Here is a 13,592-nt window from a genome sequence, read left to right on the forward strand (position 1 = left end):
CCCTATGTTGCAGCAGTCCTAATTGTGAACCGCATAGACACAACAAATACAAACTCTATCATATAGACTGCGCATACAGAGTGTAACCACACAAAAACATATTTTTAAATATAATAGCCATAATTAAAAATAAAAAATAATTAAAAACCATAATTAAAAAAACTTTAATGCAGTCCCAACATGTGCAAACGTGCTGATTCCTTGGATTGGATTCCGTAATTACAGTGACAAGTGCTTCATAGTGCTCAGACTGGTGCCCCACATGGATGTACACTCACCATCCTGCCATGACCTCTAGGTAGGTCACTAGAGCTTTGTTTGGGACTGACCCAAAATGCCACATATTGATGGAACCAATGCTGTTACATATACTCCACGACGTTGCCAATGGTAGCCAGTATATATTCACCAGGTCAGATATCAGGTATTAACCAGTGATCCTTATTGGGAATGGGTACAGCACTTGCACTCCTCTTCTCCTCCACAGATAATATGCAGGTGGTCAGCGTAAAAATTAAATGAAAAACAAACATTCCACAGTGTAATATTGTTTAGTTTAATGCTGGCAATAAAATAGTATATATAAACTCACAAAATTAGTACCTTTTCCTAGGCACTGAGTGTGTCCAGCTCTATGTGATAGTATTGGAAGAAAAAGATGGCCGGCACATTCCAGTGTGCATTCCAAAGGACGAAAGTGACATCAGCGGAAATTACGTCATCAAACCTCGATGCGTTTCGACCAATAGATTGTCATCAGGAAGTGTAATTATGGTTTTTAATTATTTTTATTCATGGTTTATTATATTTTAAAATATGTTTTTTGTGTGTCACATTCTGTATGTGCAGTCTATATGATAGCGTTTACATTTTGAACAAAGAAAATTCACATTGAAGAACATCTTTTGAGAAATAGTTTTTTTTTCTTGCACGTTTGCATTATTATGATCAGCAAAGCAAAGTCGAAATTCTCCTGCAAAATGAAAAATCAAACCCTATTGTGAATATAAAAAGTAGGTAAGCCTAAACTCCAAGTACTAAAAACAATTAAGAAAGAGTGTTCCACTGTGAAAATAAACCCAGGGTAGATCATTACTAATCAACACTATACACCTAAAAATATTAAACACCAGTATAAGTAGTATGGCAACAGTTTCCATCCTAGATTGAAAAAAAACCTAGCGGTCCATCGAAGCACGGTTTATGTGATAACACTGATATGTTGCTATTTATTAAAAGGACTGTGCTATTACAATTATTATTATTACTACACTGAACACTTTAGTAAGCCCTTTTTATGTATTAATTCAAAATATTTTTACTTATTTATTTTATTGACTTTGCTTGTCACATATTTACGTGTATAATTTTAATATATTGTTTATGCGCTTCACTGTTTTGATACATAACTAAAGATCTATATAGGGGAATCAGGACCTCCTTCCTCCTGCTGGTGACCCCTCTAGTAATGCATCCTAGAATTCTATTTGCTTTTCCCACTGTCGGGCCACACTGTGTGCTCATTTTGTAGTCATATGAAATAAGTATGAAATAAGTACCCCCAAATCTTTTTCCTCTGTAGTGCTGGCCAACACTGTACCCCCAATATTGTACTCTGTCAAATGATTATTTTCCCTAGTTGCATTATTTTACATTGAAAACCACTGAACTGCAGTTTCCACTGCTTTGACCAATCCTTCAGCAATGACAAATCATGTTCCATGTTACAGACACCTCCAGGGATATCAACCCAATTGCACACATTTCTATCATTAGCAAAAAGACATACCTTACCCAACAACCCCTTAGTTATATCACTTATATATGGATTAAATAGAACAGGATCTAGTACAGAGCCTTAGGGTACACCACTAGTCATTGGTCTCTGTTCTGAATGAATCCCATTTACAGCCACACTCTGGTAACTATCCTTTAGCCAACTGCATATCCACTGAACCACCCAAGGGTTAAGTCCTAGATTGTACAACTTTTGTATTAGATATGTATTATGTGGAACTGTATCAAATGCCTTGCTGAAATCAAGATCGACAGCACCGCTGGTCCAAAACATTGGTGATATGGTCAAATAAACCATTCAGATTAGTCTGACGTGATCTGCCCTCAGAAAAGCCATCCAGCTTTGGATCCACCAAGTTGTATGTTTTTAAGTGATCAATGATCCTTCTTTTCAGGAGCGAGTCCATTAATTTGACAACTGATAATAAACTCACTGGGCTATAATTGGCAGCTTCTACCATACTGCCCTTCTTGTGGATAGGTACAATATTAGCTCTATTGCAATATTTCAATAAAAGGGAGTCTTTAATGACTGGCATAGTACCACTGGATTGGAATAAGGCCAATGTGGTGCCAATATTTAAAAAGGGATCAAAATCTTTACCAATCCCAATCTAATTATAGACCTGTTAATTTAAATTCTGTAGTTTGGAAGATACTGGAGAGTTTAATAAAAGACCACATAAATGAGTTCTTGCTTGAAAAAAATATTTTAAGCAACAGACAGCATGGATTCATGAAATACAGAAGTTGTCAAACAAATCTGATTTCTTTTTATGAAGAGGTGTGCAAAACCTTGGACGTGGCTGTGGACGTGGTATACTTGGATTTTGCAAAAGTGTTTGACACAATTCCCCACACACGGCTAATGTGTAAAGTAAAGTCTACAGGCTTGGAAAAATTTGTATGTAAATGAATAGAAAACAGGCTAACAGATCGTATTCAGAGAGTAGTGGTTAATGATTCATACTCTGAATGATCTAGGGTTGTCAGTGGTGTATCCCAAGGTTCAGTGTTGGGATCCTTACTATTTATTATATTTATAAATGATATAGGGTCTGGGATTAAAAATACTGTGTCAGTCTCTGCAAATGACACCAAGCTTTGGAGTGAAATAATGTCCTTACAGGATGTCTCCAACTTACAAGCCGACCTCAATGCACTGTTCAATTGGGCAACTATGTGGCAAATAAGGTTTAATGTTGATAAATGTAAAGTTATGCACTTGGAGGATAAGAATATACTAGGGGGAGTACAACAGGGGGAATCAATGGTGGAGAAGGATCTGGGAGTTCTGGTAGATCACAAGCTAAATAATAGCATGCAATGCCAGGCTGCGGTTTCTACAGCGAGCAAAATCATCCCTTGTATTAAAAGAGGTATAGACTTCAGAGAGAGATAGATATCATTTTACCCCTGTGAAAATTATTAGTAAGACCTCATCTGGAATACTCAGTTTAGTTCTGGGCACAAATTCACAAAAAGAATATTGGGGAACTGGAAAAAGTGAAAAGATGTCCAACCAAACTGATAAGAGGCATGGAGGAGCTCAGCTATGAGGAAAGATTAGAGGAACTGAATTTATTTTCTCTTGAGAAGAGGAGATTAAGGTATATGATCAACATGTATAAATACATCAGTGGTTCATATAGTGAACTCAGTGTAGAGTTATTCACCCCAAGGCATCACAGAGGACAAGGGGGCACTCTTTATGTCTGGAGGAAAAGAGATTTAATCTCCAAACACGGAAATGTTTCTTCATAGTAAGAGCTGTGAAAGTGTGGAATAGACTCTCTCAAGAGGTAGTTCTGACCAGCTCAGTGGATTGCTTTAAAAAAAAAAGGCCTGGATTATTTCCTAGATACACATAATATAACTGGATATTAACATTTATAGGAAAAGTTGATCTATGGAATATCCGATCGCCTTTTGGGGGATCAGGAAGGATTTTTTTCCTCTGCAAGAGCAAATTGGGCAATGCTTTACTGGGGTTTTTTTGCCTTCCTCTGGATCAATTGTGGGTATAAGATTATAACTTTTTTTTTTTTTTTAAACTAGATGGACTTTTTTCTTTTTTCAGCCAGACTAACTATGTAACTGTCCACCAAATATGGGGAACTTTTGTTAGAAGAGATTGATTAAAAGACAACAATTATAGTTCAGCGATCTCTTAGAACTCTGGGATGAAAGCCACCGAGGCTCGTTGCTTTAATAATCTTTAACAAGGTCAGTTCCTCTGCTAACTTTCTCCAGAAATCCTAAAAATTCAGCATCATTACTAAAACCAATACAATTACCCAACTTGCTATTGCTAGTACAATCTATTTCTGAGAAGACTGAACAGAAGTAATTGTTTAAATGGTTTGCTACATCCTGGGTTCCCTCAACATACTGTAAGTGTTGTGCCCAGTTTTCATTTTAGTGATCCCATTGTATTCTTTCCTTCTATCACTGATGTATCTTAAAAAGGTTGTATCTCCTTTCTTAATAGGTTTAACAATTTCCTTGTCTTTCTGTGCTTTGTCAGCACTGATAAGGTGTTTGGCCTCCATTTTTTTTCTCTATTTTTATACACTTCTCTATCAGCTACATCCTCCTGTTTCCATGAATCTCTTATATGGTGATTTTTTTTCCTTTGCTATCCTATCTACCCAAAGAGGTAGATTTGCTTGGAACCTGTGTAGGAGTGAGAATAGTGGCATTTATACAGAACTAGATACACTGTGCTTACGTTATTGGGATACAATCTGTAGACAAACTTTTTGTGGCACAATAATGCTAATACAGGACATGCTGGTATGTCGGGGATCGCCGCGGCGCTGGGCTCGGCGCAGGCGCAGTGCACCGCCCTGTGCAGGGACGCGGGCGCCGGGACCTGGCTGACCGCGGCAATCAAGTTTGCGCATGCGCAGTAGGAACCGCAGACGCACGCCTGGCACCAATGACAGCACAGGGCGGGATATTTAAACGGCCTTGAGCTGTTATTCAGTGCCTTCTGGTCTCTTGAATCCTGTGTACCTGTGAACCTGTTTAAAGTAAGTTATTGACCCGGATTGTGCCCTGACCTTGCTGCTTTCTCCTGTTCTTGACCCTTGCTTGCCTGACCTCTCTCCTGAATGCCCCCTATTGGATCTGACCTGCTGTTGCTGACCTGGCATGTGACCCGACTATTCTTTGCCCGCTGCTCTGTACCGCACCATCCCCATAGTTACCGACCCGCCTTGTATAACCTTGCACTTGCTCAGCCATCCATCCCTCTCAACGGGGTCTCCAGACCTCCTCATACCTGGCTCTCTCCCGTGGGAGCCCCTGGCGAATACCCCTACCACTGACGGGTGTCCTCAGTAGTCACGACCTGGTCCCGGGGTACTCCAAGTCCATCCCCACCATCAGGGGCTCTGGTGAACAAGTACTCTGAGGCTTAGACTCCATACGCTGGGAACGACCGATCAGTGGAGTGCTAGTGGTACCGCCGGGCGGTCCCTTACACGGTATCTTACAATAGGTGAAACCAAAAATCTATGTAGCACACCCTTGGGTGGAACTTGGCTGGATGTATAGGTTCAGCTACCACCTGAATCTGGTGACACCTCCGATTATACCCAGAACACTTCGACACTCTGAGAAAATTTTTTATGGGTTTTATTGAAGAAGACAAACCCTGAAAAAGAACTAGCTGATTTAACACAGGTAATGTACATAAAACACAGATACCACTTTGCATAACACAGTTAGTAAGAAGTCACAATTCACTCGCCAAAGACTCCAAAAACTGACTAGTATCACACTGACTAGAGTGACATATGAGAGTGACATTGACACATGAAACAATGACTGTTAATGAGGTTTAGCAGCTTATTGACATTTGCTAGAGCAGTACTATCTAGAGCAGAAATGTCCTACCTAACCACTGACCAGTGGGATGAAACTTAAAGTCTCTCAACGTTGGGGCCCTTTAATCAATGGAAGAGCGCTCACTCTCTGCATGGGAGAGTATTTGTAATCCAGGGGTAGCAGGATAGCACAGTCTCCTTTAAGCAGAATCTTCCAGTGAACATTGCAATAGAAAAAAACAACACTTCAACAAAATCTTTACCATGCAGGTGAAATCCTGATATACTGACACTTGCTCAGTATATCCAAAGCAGCAAGCTTCTGTGTGGATTTGGAACTAAAACACACTCTTCAGCCACAGCACAAGTTTGGAGGAGACAATCACCAGTAATATACAGACACAGAGTTCTCTCATCAATCAGCAGCAGGAATAGCTAATTATGAGCAGCTTGGGCTTTCCAAGATCTGTGTCACTCTGAGATATGAGAGAGCAGGCTTTCTCATGACCATTCTCCAGAGATGAACAGCAAATGCAGCAATATCAAAATCCCACTTTCATCACAGAGTACTCACTGTTTCTGGATTGTTCTCTAGATAGCATTTGACAATATTAGAAATCCTCTTTCTTACAGCAGCTCCAAACTCTGAGAGACACATGCACTTGAGTGGCTGTAATCTTGAGTGTCAGGCAGGACGATCCTTGATTTGCACACTGTCCTCCTGCAACAATTCCTCTGCTACACTCTCCCAGCCCAGCCCATGGGCTCTAGCAGCACAGAGAGTGAGATTCTTGTGACTTTACACCAGGAGCCCTTGCTCCATGCGGTCCCCTGAAAATGTCTCCTTCCCCACATGTGCTTCTTCTTGTTCTTTTTTCCTCTCTTCTTTCCTCCACAGCCAATCATAAGTTCAGCTGCAAAAGTGCTGCTATGGGTGGATCCTTCTCAGCTGTAGCAACAACCAATTAGAGCACAGTCCTGCTTTTCTTGTCTGTCAGTCACAAAGAGAGAAAAGAAAAAAAAATGCTTTGCAACTACTGTTTAAGATTTAAAGCAACCAGCACATCTCTACATCTAGAAAACAAAAGGTAGAAAACATTTCAGTCTTACAGAGATTTTAGGACTGTCTATGTGTTGGTGAATCGTGTTCAGACTGCCTGAAGGTCTCTGCAATTAAAAACAAAAATAACACAATAAACTCAGCAAGTAATGTACAGTATGTCATGAACAAATGAAATCTTTGTAATATAAAGTTAATTTACATCCCAGCATTATATACAGAGTCAGGCATGTCTCCAGCAGCAGAATCCAATGGGATTTGATCTTCCTCACAGTTAGGAAGGAATACATGACCAAGTTTGACTATATTACAAATATTTAGAGGAATATAACACATCATCATTAATGTGCCTATATTATCCTGCAAGCTTCTCTGCAAAGGGCTGATGCTCGCCTGTGTTGTGGATCAAGCAACTCTTATTATGGGGTTCCTTTGTAGAATAACAGAAATATCAGTTTGACTCAGTGATTATGAAAACATAGAGAATGAATCCCTTACCAAGACGGATAGGGATGTCATCATGAAACTCCATCTGCTTCACATCCGTAGGAGGGTGTTCATCACCAGAAAACAAGGACAACTTTGGGAAAACTAGCCAAAAATAAAACTTTTTTTAAAAGAAAATTGAAATACAAAACAATTTAACCACTTTTCTACCGGGCACTTTCACCCCCTTCCTGCCCAGGTCAATTTTCAGCTTTCAGTGTTGTTGCACTTTGAATGGTAATTGCACGGTCATGCAACACTGTACCCATAGGATATTTTGATCATGTTTTTCACACAAATAGAACCTTCTTTTGATTGTTTTTAATTGCCACTGGGGTTTTTATTTTTTTCACTATAAGCAAAAAAAGAGCAAAACATTTGAAAACAAAAAGGTAGCACTGATGGGCACTAATATGTTGCACTGATGAGGCAGCGCTGATGAGGCACCACTGGTGGGTATTGATGAGGAGGCACTGATATACAGTAATGATGAGCACTGGTACGCGGCACTGATGGGCACTGATAGGCATATTGATGGGCACTAATGGGCTGCACTGATGGGCACTGACTGGAGGCACTGACAGATGTCACTGACTTGCGGCACTGATGGGTTGCACTGCTGGGCATTGATGGATGGCACTGATGGGCACTGATGGGTTGCACTGCTGGGCACTGATAAGTGGCACTGCTAGGCATTGATGGATGGCACTGATGGGCACTGATGGGTGACACTGCTGGGCACTGGTGGCACTGCTGAGCACTGCTAGGTGGAAATGCTGGGCATTGCTGGGCAGTACTGATAATCGGGGCACTTATAATCAGTGCAGATCTCCTCTGTCATATTTGCTAGTTATTGGCAGTACTTTCCTCACTCTGTGACAGCATTAAGAAAGTGTTGCCGATAACCGGCAACTGTGATTACTTTGTGATCTACTGTGTCATTGGACACAGCTGATCAAGCGGTAAAGGCCTCTGTGATTGGCCTTTTACCTTCTCTTGTGATTAGCTGTTTCTGTAGGACACAGTGATCACCGACAGTGCCGTGTGTGCGCCGCTGGGGGCGTGCAGGGGGCACTTTCTGAGAAGATGTCCATGGATGTCCTCCCAGAACTGGACAACTGCGCTTTAGCCATCTTTTGGCTATAGCGCGGTTGGCAAGCTGTTGAACCAATAATAATATTATGGCAATATACATTAGGTTCAATAAGATCATGACAAATAAGTAAACACCAAACAATTCAAGGATAGAAATTGTTTTGTGTAGGATTCTTACTTGGTTGCTAATTATCCCAAAAATCCAATCCTGGGATTGCATCCAGACCTATGATTGACAAAATAGTAAATTTGCATTCCTTTAGTTGCCCCAGGAAATCAACTGGATAGACTTACTCTATGTGTCTGGCCTCCTTACCAAGCACCTCCATGACGTGGTGCACAAGATCTGATACATGCTTCTCAACCCACTTGACAGTGTTTTGATTTTGATCCACTGCATTAGTGTCTCTGAAAACGTCCTCTCAGGGCCTTTTCCTTATACAGTTGATTAAGAAGTCTGGGAATTTAAGAACCCCTTATTTTGTCATAATGTTGTCCACAAGGGCCTTATTCTTCTCAAAAGAGAACAGTGACTCCTGGATTTTGGATTCTCTTGGCTCCCTTAACATTGCCTTTTTCCAAAATTTAATTGAGAGATGTTTTGAAGGCCAAGACCTGGTGTTGTAGTCTCCCTGTAGCATTAATGATGCGTTTCTCTGCCAGGAAGTCTGGGAATTACTGTAAGTGACTGAGGTGCTCTTCCTGGCTAGGAGTGTCTTTTGTTGGCATTGCTTTTTTTTTGGAAATCAAATTGGCTGGTATCAAGTACAATTTTGGGTTTTGTGAAGTTAAGCTTCATGGGTGGCAGGAAGTTGAACAGTGCAGTGAAGTTGCAATCTAGTGCTATTTTTGGGCCCATGCTGATTAGTTAATTAGTTAATGCCTGAGATTTGTTAATTAGTTAAGGTCTGCCCTTTGCTTGTTAATTAACTGTGTTTGTTTAATGTTTTGCAAAGCTATAGATTAAAAGAGCTAGGCTTCTAGATATTAAAAATTAAGCAATCTCTATATTCAGGGAAAAAAATGTGAGGGTGAACCCAGAGGCTGATCAAATTAAACATATCTGGATAATTTACTTTCTTTGAATGTAAGGTATTATTTTACATTTAAAGCACTCACATTTCTCATTATACATTAAAATTGGGTCTATATTTTAATTTGGAAGTATTATTTGTATTATTACTATTATTATTATTATTTTTATATATTGCAATGACAAGGAAAAATAAAGCAATTCCAAGATATCCAAAAACAAATAGATAAATCATTTATTGTCCATAAGCAAAGGAAATTATGAATATAAGCAATTTATAGAGTAATTATTATGCCATTCTCCTTTAAATTTTTGGTTTAAACTATATTTAAGACTAATATTCCTTATACTTAACGAGATAAGGATATCTACTCCTGCAAAGAAAAATAAACTAGACATGTGTGATTTGTTTTGTTTTGAAGTAAAAATCGGATACATTTTTTGTTATTCGGATGTACTCGAATTTTTGAGATGCAATAGTAATGAATTTCAATTAATACAAAATAAATAATTAGAAAATTGATTATCCAAATTAAAAAATTAATTCAAATTTGAAATGAATTTGAAAATAAATACAAATTTGAAATGAATTTGAAAACTAATTTGAATTAGAAATGGAAATATATTGCAATAAATACAGTAAAGTATAAAAATTAAATAGGATGATGATTCCTACTTAGGCTGATTTATGGAATAGAATAGAATGTAAAAGGATAGAATAGAACAAAACAGAATTAAATAGAATAGAATAGAAAGTAGAATAAAAAGGAAAAGAAGAAAACATAATAGAATAGAAAAAAGAGTAGAATAGAAAAAATAGAATAGGTTAGACTAGAATAAAATAAAATGAATATAGTCCTCTTCCAAATTTCAAATTTCAAAATTTGAATTGTGAATCAATTTAAAATAATGAATATACAAAACTAATCCAAATATATGAAATTAAATCTGAAAACGAATCATTCTAACATAATGAATATAATGAAAAAAAATTATTGTCATAAAATAGTGCCGCGCATATATCTCTATAGCCTCATATATGAATGAAAGCATCCAAACCATGTGCAACAACGGTGAGTACACTGAATACACCCTAAAACTTGATCTGTACCTTTATAATTTGTTCCCAAAACAGGTGCTCTTTAACGCTTATAGCCACATATATTCCTATAGGTGCTCCTCCACCAGAGACATACATATATACTCTCACCTCCTTTTATGACCCAAATTGCATAGGTCAAATACCGCCTTTCCCTTTTAACCCGGATAGGTATACTATGTAGATGTCTCCACTTTCCCCCTCACTCTGCCGCAAACGGTACAGTCTCCTCTTTATCCCACAAATCCTCCGCATGTGTAAACAGAAATGCTTGCCATAATGTGCTATATAAATATAACGTGATTTATTAAAAAACAAAGTGCACTCACATTTAAAAGTGTCCTGCTGGGACACCACAGTAAAAAAAAAAAAACCTTGTTATAATGTATTTTCAATGTGTTCAGGAATTTACAAGATGGCAGCTCGTAAACTTGGCTTAACACCATTGGCCCACTCTACGTGTTACATCACATCACATGACTTCCTCAGGAATGGAACTGATGGTATCACAGTAGACTTCCAATGTCGAAGAATCACAACTCTTGTTTCTGAAAGGAAATGCCTAAAAATATATTTTTTTTAGGTGATTTAATAGGGCCCAGAATGACAGAGCGTAATACTACTTTTGGATGAATTATCAACTGTTAACGTGTAGTGCATAAATAATAGTGTAAATAATTATCCCTGCCCAAACATTTTTAATAGGTTGACATTCCCACCAAATATGGGTTAAACTCCCCTTGTCTTTATGACAATGCCAACAGGTATCAGGGATAGTAGGAAAAACATGATTCAGGGTTTCCTGACATTTATACCATCTTGTAATCAGCTTCTTCTCTTATGCCCATGATGCTGGGCTCCAATGGACTTGCTCCTATAGAAATAAGGCAAGGCTCATTTTGTTCCATTGTAGCTATTCTGCTATGGGTTATTATGTAGGCAACAGGGGCGGATTGACCATTTGGAAACTTGGGCACTGCCTGAGGGCCCGGGGTCAGTAGGGGGCCCCATGAGATGCCCCTGGTACCTTTTTTATAGGCTTTTTTGAGTTTGGGAAAGGACACAGGGGCCCCATGATCCTCTATTGCCCGGGGGCCCCATGAGTTGTCAGTCAGCCCCTGGTAGGCAAATATGGTGAGTTTAATGCACCTTGTACAGTGTCATATGTAAATTGGTCACTTATTTGTAGGCAATTAGTATTGGATATTATATTAGTAGATTGGTTATTAATGAGTGCTTGTCATTTTGTTTAATTTTAAATATAGTCTTTGCATATAATCAGACTGGAAACCTAAAAATATTGGTTATATGTACAGGATGTCCAGTGAAACAGAGCTCTGCACATGCGTATAACAGTAAAGGGTTAAAGTGGATTAGGTATAAATACAGCGTCAAATATGGTGGCCAGTAAGCTTCCTGGGGACGTCTGAATAGAACAAAACATGTTGACACTGGAACTTCTCCTCGCTTACATCACTGCAGGTGAGGTCACTTCCTGGAGGTGGAATGCAAGCCACTTCTGGTCAGGCGTAACTGCAGCAGCCATCTTTTGGCTTTGATATTGTAGTGCTGGACATACTAGGTGATGGTTAGTCACCAGAAACGTGTGATTGCCATGTTTTTATTTTTCACTTTTTAGTAAACCATTCTGCTGTACAATGAGCTTTCTTTTCTGACTTTGGAATATCCTGGCTGAGAGTATATGGGACTGACCATTCGAGCACTCGGGCCCTGCCCGAGGGCCCGGGGTCAGTAGGGGGCCCCATGAAATGCCCCTTGTACCTTATTTATAGGCTTTTTTGGATGTGCTTTGAGTGTGGGCAAGGACACAGGGGCCCCATGATCCCCTATTGCCCGGGGGCCCCATGAGTTGTCAGTCCGCCCCTGTTTGGGACTCTTCTTCTCTGAATCGGTGGAGATATAGACCCCTGAGCAATATAAAGCACATATTGACCTTCTTGTAACAAAGAAGCCGGTCTATTTTGGTAAGTGGATAACTGTGTGGGGGCACGATCATGGCACCAAGGAAGAAGGGGACACATTCCTTTTTTTGGTTGACTGAACATTAATTTTAGCTAACACAGTGGAGCACAGGCTTTGTTTGTCTTAATTAGATGGTCACAGACTTTTTGCTTAACCAATGTTTGATCACCAACTTGTTTGAGCAAAGTGTTATATTAATATGTAAAGATGATGTTTTAAGTGTTAGGATTTCAGGCACTTTATGCACATGTGTTGAATAGTCATCCCCCATGTGTATTACATTTTTTAGGTATTTTTTTTGATAAGTGCTGCACAACACTTATTTGGTTCAGACTTCATTGTGCAATGGGTAGCACATCTAGAGTAGCAGCTGTGTGGTTTTTTTTTTTTTTTGCTTTAGGGTTCGCTACATATCCACAGCACAAGTGACTTAATCAGATTGCAGATTGCGACACAATCCAAGAAAACCATGAAGATACTCTGGGGTGTAGAACAAGATATTTTACAACAAAATCAATACTTTAGGATAGCAATACCAAAATAATAACTCTACGCTATATTTCCACTTTCCTCAACTAATGCTAGGCAACAGCATATCTACCTATGAGCCCCTGAAATGCCCACAGAGTGAGGAATACACATAAGGCCAGGGATACTCATTGGGCATGTGCAGACTATAGCCAAAGGCAAGAAAGGACTTGGCTGTGTCATGTTGCCAAACAACAGTGAGTATCCCTAGCCATGTTATAGGTATTCCCTGCCCTGTGGACGCCTCATGGACTGGCAGGTAGAGGTGCCATTGCCTAACAATAACAGGAATTAAATTATTTTACTTTTAAACTGTTATGCATTTATGCTGGTGGATTGCCACTGTTTTGGGCCATTTAGGACAAATTTTTCAAAGGAGGTATTTAGCCGCTTCCCGACCACCCTATAGCAGAAATACTGCTACAGGGCGGCATGGGTGTGCAAAATCACATATATATGTGATTTTGAATTTCTGGGTAGGGGGTGCATTAGGCACATGCATGCCCTACCCGTGCCGCCATTCGTGGCCACAGCTGTCAATCACTGGGTCCCTGCCAGCGATTACTCGCCGGCGCCCGGTGATTGCCAAGCATCTCTGACGGGTAGGATAACTGTTTGTAAACAAAACAGTTCTCCTCCCTGTCATCTCGTGCACACTGCTTTGGATGGCCATGCAGA

The 13,592-nt window shown here is 39.5% G+C and overlaps 1 long non-coding RNA gene across 1 annotated transcript; it reads right to left on the reverse strand.

Moving 5' to 3' along the window:
* Positions 1–5,653: 5,653 nt before the first annotated feature.
* Positions 5,654–7,281, reverse strand: LOC149474278 (uncharacterized). Its single transcript, XR_016311472.1, has 3 exons — positions 7,189–7,281; positions 6,741–6,797; positions 5,654–6,621 (listed from the first exon to the last, which is right to left on the reverse strand). It is a non-coding gene; the product is annotated as an uncharacterized LOC149474278 (long non-coding RNA).
* Positions 7,282–13,592: the final 6,311 nt, after the last annotated feature.

The sequence above is a fragment of the Staurois parvus genome, unplaced genomic scaffold (assembly GCF_062004578.1).
Source record: "Staurois parvus isolate SC_StPar_1 unplaced genomic scaffold, SC_StPar_1.0 ptg000007l, whole genome shotgun sequence".
Taxonomy (NCBI): domain Eukaryota; kingdom Metazoa; phylum Chordata; class Amphibia; order Anura; family Ranidae; genus Staurois; species Staurois parvus.